Source organism: Lissotriton helveticus, chromosome 6, assembly GCF_964261635.1.
Source record: "Lissotriton helveticus chromosome 6, aLisHel1.1, whole genome shotgun sequence".
NCBI lineage: Eukaryota > Metazoa > Chordata > Amphibia > Caudata > Salamandridae > Lissotriton > Lissotriton helveticus.
The window spans coordinates 454,372,857-454,381,474 of record NC_136067.1 but is presented as its reverse complement, the minus strand read 5'-3'; the positions used below and the strand labels follow the sequence as shown (position 1 = coordinate 454,381,474).

The following is an 8,618-nucleotide window of genomic DNA, read 5'->3' as shown; positions in this document are numbered from 1 at the left end:
TAACTGAGTAGGCGTATGAGCAGCTGTATTGAGAATGAGTATCTGTATGAGTGGCTGTATTGGTGAGTGAGTAGTCATCTGAGTACATGTAGGGATGAGTGAATGAGTATGCAAGTGGTTGTGAGAGTGTGAGTGGGTGTTTGTGTAGTTGTAGTTGTATAGATGTGTCAATGGGTATGTTGAGATGCTGTATGGGTGAGTAACTGGCTACTGAGTGATTGTATGATTGAATAAATGTGTGTGTGAGTAGCTGCATGGATGTTTTATGGCTGTGTAAGTTGTTGTATGGGTGAGTAAGTGCTTGTATGAGTAGCTGTATGAGTGAGTGAGTGGTTGTGTGAAAGGCTGTATGGACGACTGAGTGTGTATGTGAGTGATTGCATGGATTATTGAGTGGGTGTCAGACAAGTTGTATGGCTCTGTGAATAAGTATGTGAATGGTTCTGTGGGTGTGTGAGTGAGTGTATGAGAGAGTATATGGGGGTATGAGTGGATGGGTGAGTAGTTATGTGGGTGATGTCAATTTAGATGTCATCAGTTACGTCACTGACCATGTCATGAGTGATGTAATAGGTGAGGCCATAAACAGTACATTGTGGGGGCGTAAGTTATAAATATAAATGATGAATTTCTATGGTTTTGTACAAGTGAAATCTGAGCCTAACTATAACGTCCTTGTAACCTTTGTTTTTTTAGTGAATTTCAAAGTGTTTTTATTCTATTTTGTAGCTATAGCTTCCCTGTAAACTTTGCACTTTTTCAGTGAGTTTCTAAGGTTTTTCAAATTTCATTTCTGAAATATGTCCTTCTAATGTTGACTTTTTAAGTTATTTGTAGGGTTTATTTTTAATACTAAGTGCATTACAAAATATTTTTGTCTATTGTGTGCTGTACATATTCCTAATTTACTAATAAACTTCATATATGTTTTAAAATATAAACAACACATAGTGTACTTAAGGTAAAGTAAATGAAGTTTTTTTAATGAGATTAAACAAATGTAGTTTAATTTGTAAAAATATTTTTGAGGTACCGTGGTACCTTTGTGGGTCTGGTAATAACAACAGGCTGGTACTCTAGGGTTTTTACTCCTTATCACATGATTAGAACGAATCAGCGAGTCAAAATCCGCAGATTTAATGAACATTTTAGAAATCACTGAACATATGTACACCTCTCCATTGTCATTAATAACATCAATGTGAACATATTTACAAGTATATATAAACCACCTTATAATTTTCTTCAATAAATGTACCCATTTTACTAGTTTTATGAGTCCGGCAATTTATGGGGGCAGATTCACGAATTCACAAGGAAACACACCCAAACTCTGCCTTTTGATTGAATACTTTAGGACGCCACCCTTTCACATGAAAAACCACAACCAAAGGCAGTTACATCTCCAGTGAAGTCTCTAGGAGGAATGACAAGCAGCAGTGCTGTGGTTTTAGACAATGATTGAAGCTACATTGTCTGTCCAAGATGAGGATCCACAAATTTTTGAGGAAGAAGAAGAAGAAGACACACCCCTTGCAGAAAAGAAAATGATGCATGGAAGCACTTAATTATTCATTTGGGGGAAAGAAAGTATCAGCAAAATATGTCAAGTGCACAATTTGGGGCAAGCAGTTACCCACACTCACTCCAAAGGAATATTTCCCTGGGACAAGTTCTTTGTGGAAGCACCTAAAAACAATTTATCAGAGGGTCTACAACCACTTGCTTCAATTAAAAGCAGGTGCAACAGGGCAGTTGACCTCTACAGCACCCTTGGGAGAACCATCTTCAGCTGCACTCCTTCCAATACCAGCTGCCTGTGAGGTATTGCTTGACATGGTAAATCACAGTGTGAAATGCCACATGCTTGTATCTTGTAAATGTCTTCTGTGGGTGCATTCTTGGATAAAGTGAAGAAGCATCACTATTAAGATTTTCATTGCATCCAAAGACTACATAATGTTTTTTGAAAAGTCAAGCCAGTTGGGTCTTTGCACTTCCCCATCCTTACCCTTCTTACAAACTTGTCCACTTTGTGTTAAAAAAAGAAAATTAAATTGAAAAACTGTTAAAAAAACCTTCTAGAAAAAAGCGGTTCTTGTTAGAACCACCATCTACTCAAAGAGCTAACTCTGTGTTTTTAATATGTCAGCGACTGTATCAGTGTATTAGTATGTGCAAGAGTGTATGCCTAGGTGTGTTAGTGCATGCATTAGTGAGTGGCTGTGTGTGTTAGTGTAGGCATCAGTATTAGGCCTGGGCGGTGAACTCCGCTCGCGGAGTTTGTGAAATTTTCCACACTCCACGGTATGCGGAGATCGTGGAGTTCCCCAAATCTCCACTTCGCACAGCAGAGTGGAGTTTTTTCCTCACTCACGTTCACCAATGGCAAGTGCGAGTGAGGAAAATCAACTTCCTGGCGAGATTCTTCCTCGTTCCCGATCGTCAACATCAACTTGGCGAGCGCGAGCTTAGAAAATAAACCACCCGGCAAGATTTCTCAACTCCGGGGGTCCGGTTTCTCATTGCGATGGGTCACGTATGCTCATGAGCACTCATGTTGAGAAACTGCCCATTCGTGTTGAGAAAGCTGCTGCTCGGGTAAAAATCTACTCGTAGTGCGGCGGAGTTTTTTTTACCACTTCGCAGAGTTTCGCGCAGGGCAACTCCGCAAACTCCACCCAAGGTTAATCAGTATGTGCCTTGGTATGTTAGCATATGCATCAGTTTTGCCTGAGTATGTTATTGGATCATATTACTGTTTGGTTGGGTGTGTTAGTGTCTGTATTGCCATGTCCCTGGGTGTGCCACAGTGTGCATCAGTGTGTGCCTGGGTGTCTTATTAGATGCATTAGTGCTTGCAGGCTGTGTCAGTGTCTACATTGCTGTATGCATAGGTGTGTCACTGTCTGCATTGGTAAGTCTCTGGGTGTGTCTGTGTGTGCATTAGAGTGTGCCTTGGTGTGCTATTATACACATTACTGTGTGACTGGGTGTGTCAGTGTCTGCTTTGCAGTATGCCTGTGTATGTTAGTGTCTGTATTGAAAATCCCTGGGTATGTCTGTGTGTGCTTCAGTGTGTGCCTGGGTGCATTATTGGATGTATTAGTGAGTACCTGGGTGTGTTAGCATATGCATCAGTGTTTACCTGAGTGTGTTATTGGAAACATGAATGTAAGTCTCTTGCCGTGTTAGTATTTGCATCAGAGTATGCCTGGGTGAGCTATTGGATTTGTTCCTGTTTGGTTGGGTGTGTCAGTGTCAGCATTGCTGTATGCCTGTGTGAGTGTCAGGAACCCCTGTCACGCCATCCACAAAGTCCCCTGCATTGTTTGTCAACACTCATATGGTGTGAATATCAATCATATTGCAGTGTTCCTACAATAGGTATTTTAACTAATGTTTGTTTTTTCTTTAATGTATTTGCTTTTGCCAATGTTTATTCTTTTTGTATGGACCTTGCCAATGCTTGTTAGATATCTGAGGATCAGGGGGGACAGGTGCAGCTGCTTCAGTTGGTTTAACTGTAACTGTACTGAGCACATGGATTGAACACACCTGGCAACGCCCAGGATCTTGGCTATAAATAGCTTCCATCTGCAGACACCTGTTGCTTGGCTTTCTGTTTCCTGTCACAGGCTTTCCCTGGAGCCCTAAGTCATCAGAGCCTCAGCTGAAGAGAAGGATTTCACCTTGTGACCTCTGCCAGTAAAGATCAAGAGCTAAGTGTTCAATTGAAGCTTTACATTTTTTTAGTTATTGTTGTAAAAGATCATTAGTGCTATTTAAGTGAAGAACTTGGCTTTTAACTTAATGGTATTGCGTTTGAATGCAATTTGGAAAACTGCTTGATATTGTTGCACATGTTTGATTGTAAAATAGGCAACAATTCTTCTTGGTGTTTTTGAAGCTTTCTGATGCTTGGTGCACATGTTTTCTGGTTGTGTTTGGACAACAACTCTCCTTGTATTTGAAATTGACTGATTTTGGATGTGCACTTCTTTGGCAGTACTAAGGGGACATTTGATAACATTGTAAAGCGCCAAGGACTATATGTAAAGTGCGCCTTTTCTGATATTTGTGTGTGCAATTGCGTTTTAGTGCGCTTTCTTAAAGTTGCTGGATATTTTGGGCAGCATTGTAAGGCACAGTTGCTTAGTGTGTTTTCAAACAGGCTTGGATGGAACTCTGGAAATATATTTGGAAACGTCTTTGGTAAAGTCTTATGCACAAACAGGTGAGATCATAAGGTGTTTAAAAATAACAAATATACTATGTGAATTCATAACATAGAATACACAGTCTTATACAACTTCCTGTTTTATATTCATAGACACCTGTAAATACATTTCTTAAATGCTTATTGAGAGACAAACTGTTTGAAGCGCCATCACGCCTAAAAGGTAATCAAAAGTAGTAGAAGACATAATGTTGGTGTTGCTAGTAGTTTAAATAGTTTTTAGGGCATTCTGTTCTTATCTACCTCTGTATATTTTAGGAAAAGTTACGAGTGGTTCGCTGTGTCAAATTCCAGAACCTGGCTGGCCCAGACGGCACACACCCTCTTCTTGACAAAGCATGAAGAGTAGCAGTCTCTCTCTCTAGTCTCTCATCCCAAATCCCCTTCCCTCTTTGGGCACCTGCCAGGGCTTCTGTTTTTTGGTCAGCAGCACTGAGAGGTGTTCAGGGGGGGTTGAGGAACTTCATCGTCCCTGCAGACAGACCTGGTTTTCAGATGAGTGGCTGGACTCACATATAACAGTGTGTTTGTATCTGCATTGAAAAGTCCTCGGGTCAGTGTGATTAGTGACTGCCTGTGTGTTAGCATATGCATCAGTGTTAACCTGTGTATGTTAATGGATACAATAATGTTTGGCTGGCTGTGTCACTGTCTGCATTGTTGTATTCCTGGTTATGTCAGTCTCTAAACTGGTAAGTCTCTGGGTGTGTCAGTCTATGCATGAGTGTATGCCCGGGTATGTTATTGGATGCATTAGTGTTTGGATGGGTGCGTTGTTGTCTGTATTGCTGAATGCCTGGGCATGTCGGTGCCTGCATTGGTAAGTCTCTAGGTATCTCAGTGTATTTGTCAGACTGTGCCTAAGTGTGTTATTGGATACATTATAATTTGGCTGGGTGTCTCCGTGTCTATGCCTGTGTATCTTAGTGACTGCATTGAAAGGTCCCTGAGTGTGTCAGTGGGTGAATCAGGGTGTGTATGGGTGTGTTATCAAATGCATTAGTGTTTTGGCTGCCTGTGTCAGTATCTTCATTGCTGTATGCCTGGGTGTGTGAGTGTCTGCACTAGTAAGCCCCTGGGAAAATCAGTGTACACCTGGGTTTGTTATTAGATGCATTAGTGTTTGGCTGGATGTGTCAGTGGCTGTATCAGTGTATAGTTGGGCATGTTATTGACTGTATTGATGTGTGTCTACGTGTGTCAGTGTGAGCCTGTCTCTGGTAGTACCTCTGTCTGTGTGTAGCTAAGTGTGTGAGCTGCTGTACTGATTTGTTTCTAAGTGCCTTAGTAACTGTAGCAATCGTTATGGAACAGCTCTGCAAGAACTGAATAGAGCAGCACATTACCCCAAATGATGGTATCAATGAACTACATAAAAAGAAAAAAACTGAAATATTTATTCATTTTACAATTAATAAAATTATAAAAGTAACTTACAGTTTCAACTATGCATAAGGACATAATTCTAAGAAATAACTAGACATTTCTCATACTGAAAAAGATATGAATTTATATAAATTATCATTTCATTTTCCCTTTCTTACTGTCCTCATCTTGTTTACTCATACACCGTAAATGACATACTTTTTAAGTACATATCAAAAATTGTAGAGAAAAAAACAAATCTGCGCACTATCTCATTTCAATTAAGGAGCACTGTGGATTGCGCTCACTACAAATAAGCATAACACAATGTATTTAACTATTATTAACCATTATTAACTATTTACGAATATAGTTTTTTACACAATCACTTCAAAAGCATGACTGTGCACCTCTATAACAGCACGAAAGAAGGTGATGTTAGCAAGGAGCATACTATACCTTCTGGGGAAAAAGGGGTAACAGCTAAATATGTGCAGTGTAATACTTGTGGCTTAAAGTTGCCAAGCAACACTGCCAAGAAGTATTGACATGGGACAAGTTCCAATTGGAAGCATTTAAAAGCAATTCATGAAAGGGTGTACAACTGACTAAGTGCAGCGGAATAATCTACCACTAGAGCACCCTTGGGAGAACATTAATCGGCTGCAGTCATCCAAATACCAGCAGGCTGTGAATATTTGAGTGAGGTGATTACTCACTGTGCAAAATGCAACATGTTTGCAGCTGTAAAAAGGTCTTGTGATCCTCCATTTTCCCTTCTACTGTACCTGTGTGAATGACTGTAAAGGTGAGTGAGTAAATGTATGGGTGTGTTTGTGACCCTTACATTAACTTAATAATAAATATATTTACAACTTTACAAGTATATTTTTAACATATTACAATACAGTTTAAACTAAACAATTAACAAACAAGCATAAGATAACTTATTTAACTATTTTCAAATACAGAAAAACACTGAAACTTGAACTTTTACTACAAAAAGTAGCAACATAGGAAAAGAAGAGATGATTCCTAGAAATGTAGAGACAGAAATAGGTGAAGAGGTACAAGGAGGTGTAAAAATGCTCCTATATATAAATGGGAGTGTAGTATTATTTGTATTATTTGCCAGGATTAAATTGATACAGTAGGACCCCACCCATGTACTTGCAGTGCTGCTATTTACTTTACTTCTGGAAATATTGGGAAAAATTAGTACTGATATCATTGTCATGTTGAGCTTAAGTACATGTTGTGAACACTACGAACACTAGCTTGGTTTCTGACGCTCTGTTGTGCAGAATATCAATGGGATCACATTTTTATTTCTGAGAGAAGCAAGCTCTATCATTGAAGGTATCATCCATTGGGCTTCTGAAAGGGCTTAAAAATACAGATTTTGAAGAACAACTTGTTATTATAGTGAATGGTGTACCCATAAAAAAAACAAATTCTGGTAGGAACTAGTGTTTGTTAATAGGGGGAAGAGAGCTAAATTATATCTTAAACACAATAATGTGTACTATAAAGATGTATATGTTCTCTAACATGGAAGTATTGTTGCATACAAGTAGACAGTTTGAAAAGACGTAGATCCAAAGAAAAACATGAGCATTACAGTATCCATCTACTGCATTTAAAAGAGATTATCGTGGTGCCAATGAACTGTATGAACTGAAACAGGCTAAAAGAACTCAAATAACTGCCTGTAGAAATGGTTCCTCAAGTTGTTTCTTCTCCGTCCTCTTTAAAAAAAAGAAAAAGTATAAAACTGTTAGAAACACCTACTTAAAACCAACAGTACTTTAAACAAACATTTTAAAGCTACCCCACAAAATCCTCACAGTAGTAGTCACACTCTGGCACATGCATCAAGGAAGGCTTTTGCGATTCCTTAATTGCGATTATTAAGAAATCAAAATTAAGGAATCACAAGAGCCTATGCATGTAGGAATCGCTATGAAAATAGCGATGCCTAAACATTCCTTAATTGCGATTTGCAAATTGCAAGTCACAATTAAGGAATGGCATTCCATTCATTTCAATGGGCCTACAGGCACATAGGAATGAACTGGAATTGCATGCCAAATCTGTAAGTACCCATTAGGTACTCGCAAATTGCGCATGCAATTTCAAGGGTGCATGGGTGTCAAAAGGACACCCTGTTGCACCCCTGAAATTGAAATGTACACCCAGGTTGTGCACACATGTGTAACATGCAACTTTGAAAAATGCACTTTAGTGCATTTTTTAGCGTTTTTGCAAAATTACCGACCTGTTTTATTTTCTGGTAATTTGCGACCCCTACTAGCGAAATCGCTAATTTAAATTGCTTCTAGCATTGCTTAAATGCAATTGCAATTTCCGATTTTTGCATTTGGGATGATGCATCCCAAATGCAAAAATACCGGTCGCAATGGGGCAGATTCTGAGAATCTGCCCGTTCGCGACCGGTTTTTAGTTTGATGCATGGGGCCCACTGTTTCTACCTAACACTGAATTTCAACCTGCACTCCTGGGGTTAATTCATACTTACTGGCAAGGATCTCCTTTATAGTGGGATACCTTAATCTCTCCTCCTTCTCCAAAGCCAGTATGTTGTCAATCCCATCATCATGAATATGGCTTCAAAGGCACCTCTAAATTCCCCCTAAGAGATCCTCCTTGGAGAGGCAGTGTCTCTTTACACCCTAGTCTACACACTGATTACCTTCATTCAAGGTCTCACTAGAGAGGCCAGTCTCTCTCCATAGCCTACTGTACACAGTTGTGGGGGTCTGGAGAGGTGTCAGTCAGAGTCCAGTGTCTCCCTACACTCTACTGGGCACTGTTGTTATCCTGTGAAAGGGTCTCATTTGAGAGTGTAGTCTCTCCAAACACCCTACTAATGGACACAATAAGGCATAAGTACAGTAATAAAGGAAAGTATAAATTCTGCCTAAAAATAAAAAGTTTACAATCAAGTGAGACTCTTGTCTAATAACAAGAAATTACTTAAAGTAAATAAATG

General features: G+C 39.4%; 1 long non-coding RNA gene across 1 annotated transcript in view; it reads right to left on the bottom strand.

Annotated features, from left to right (window-relative positions):
- Positions 1 to 6,543: 6,543 nt before the first annotated feature.
- The window catches only part of LOC144762666 (uncharacterized), a 246,326-nt gene continuing 244,251 nt past the window's right edge, over positions 6,544 to 8,618 (bottom strand). Inside the window, exon 4 of the long non-coding RNA XR_013596125.1 lies at positions 6,544 to 7,353. This is a non-coding gene — a long non-coding RNA (uncharacterized LOC144762666). The remainder of the gene's footprint in view (positions 7,354 to 8,618) is intronic.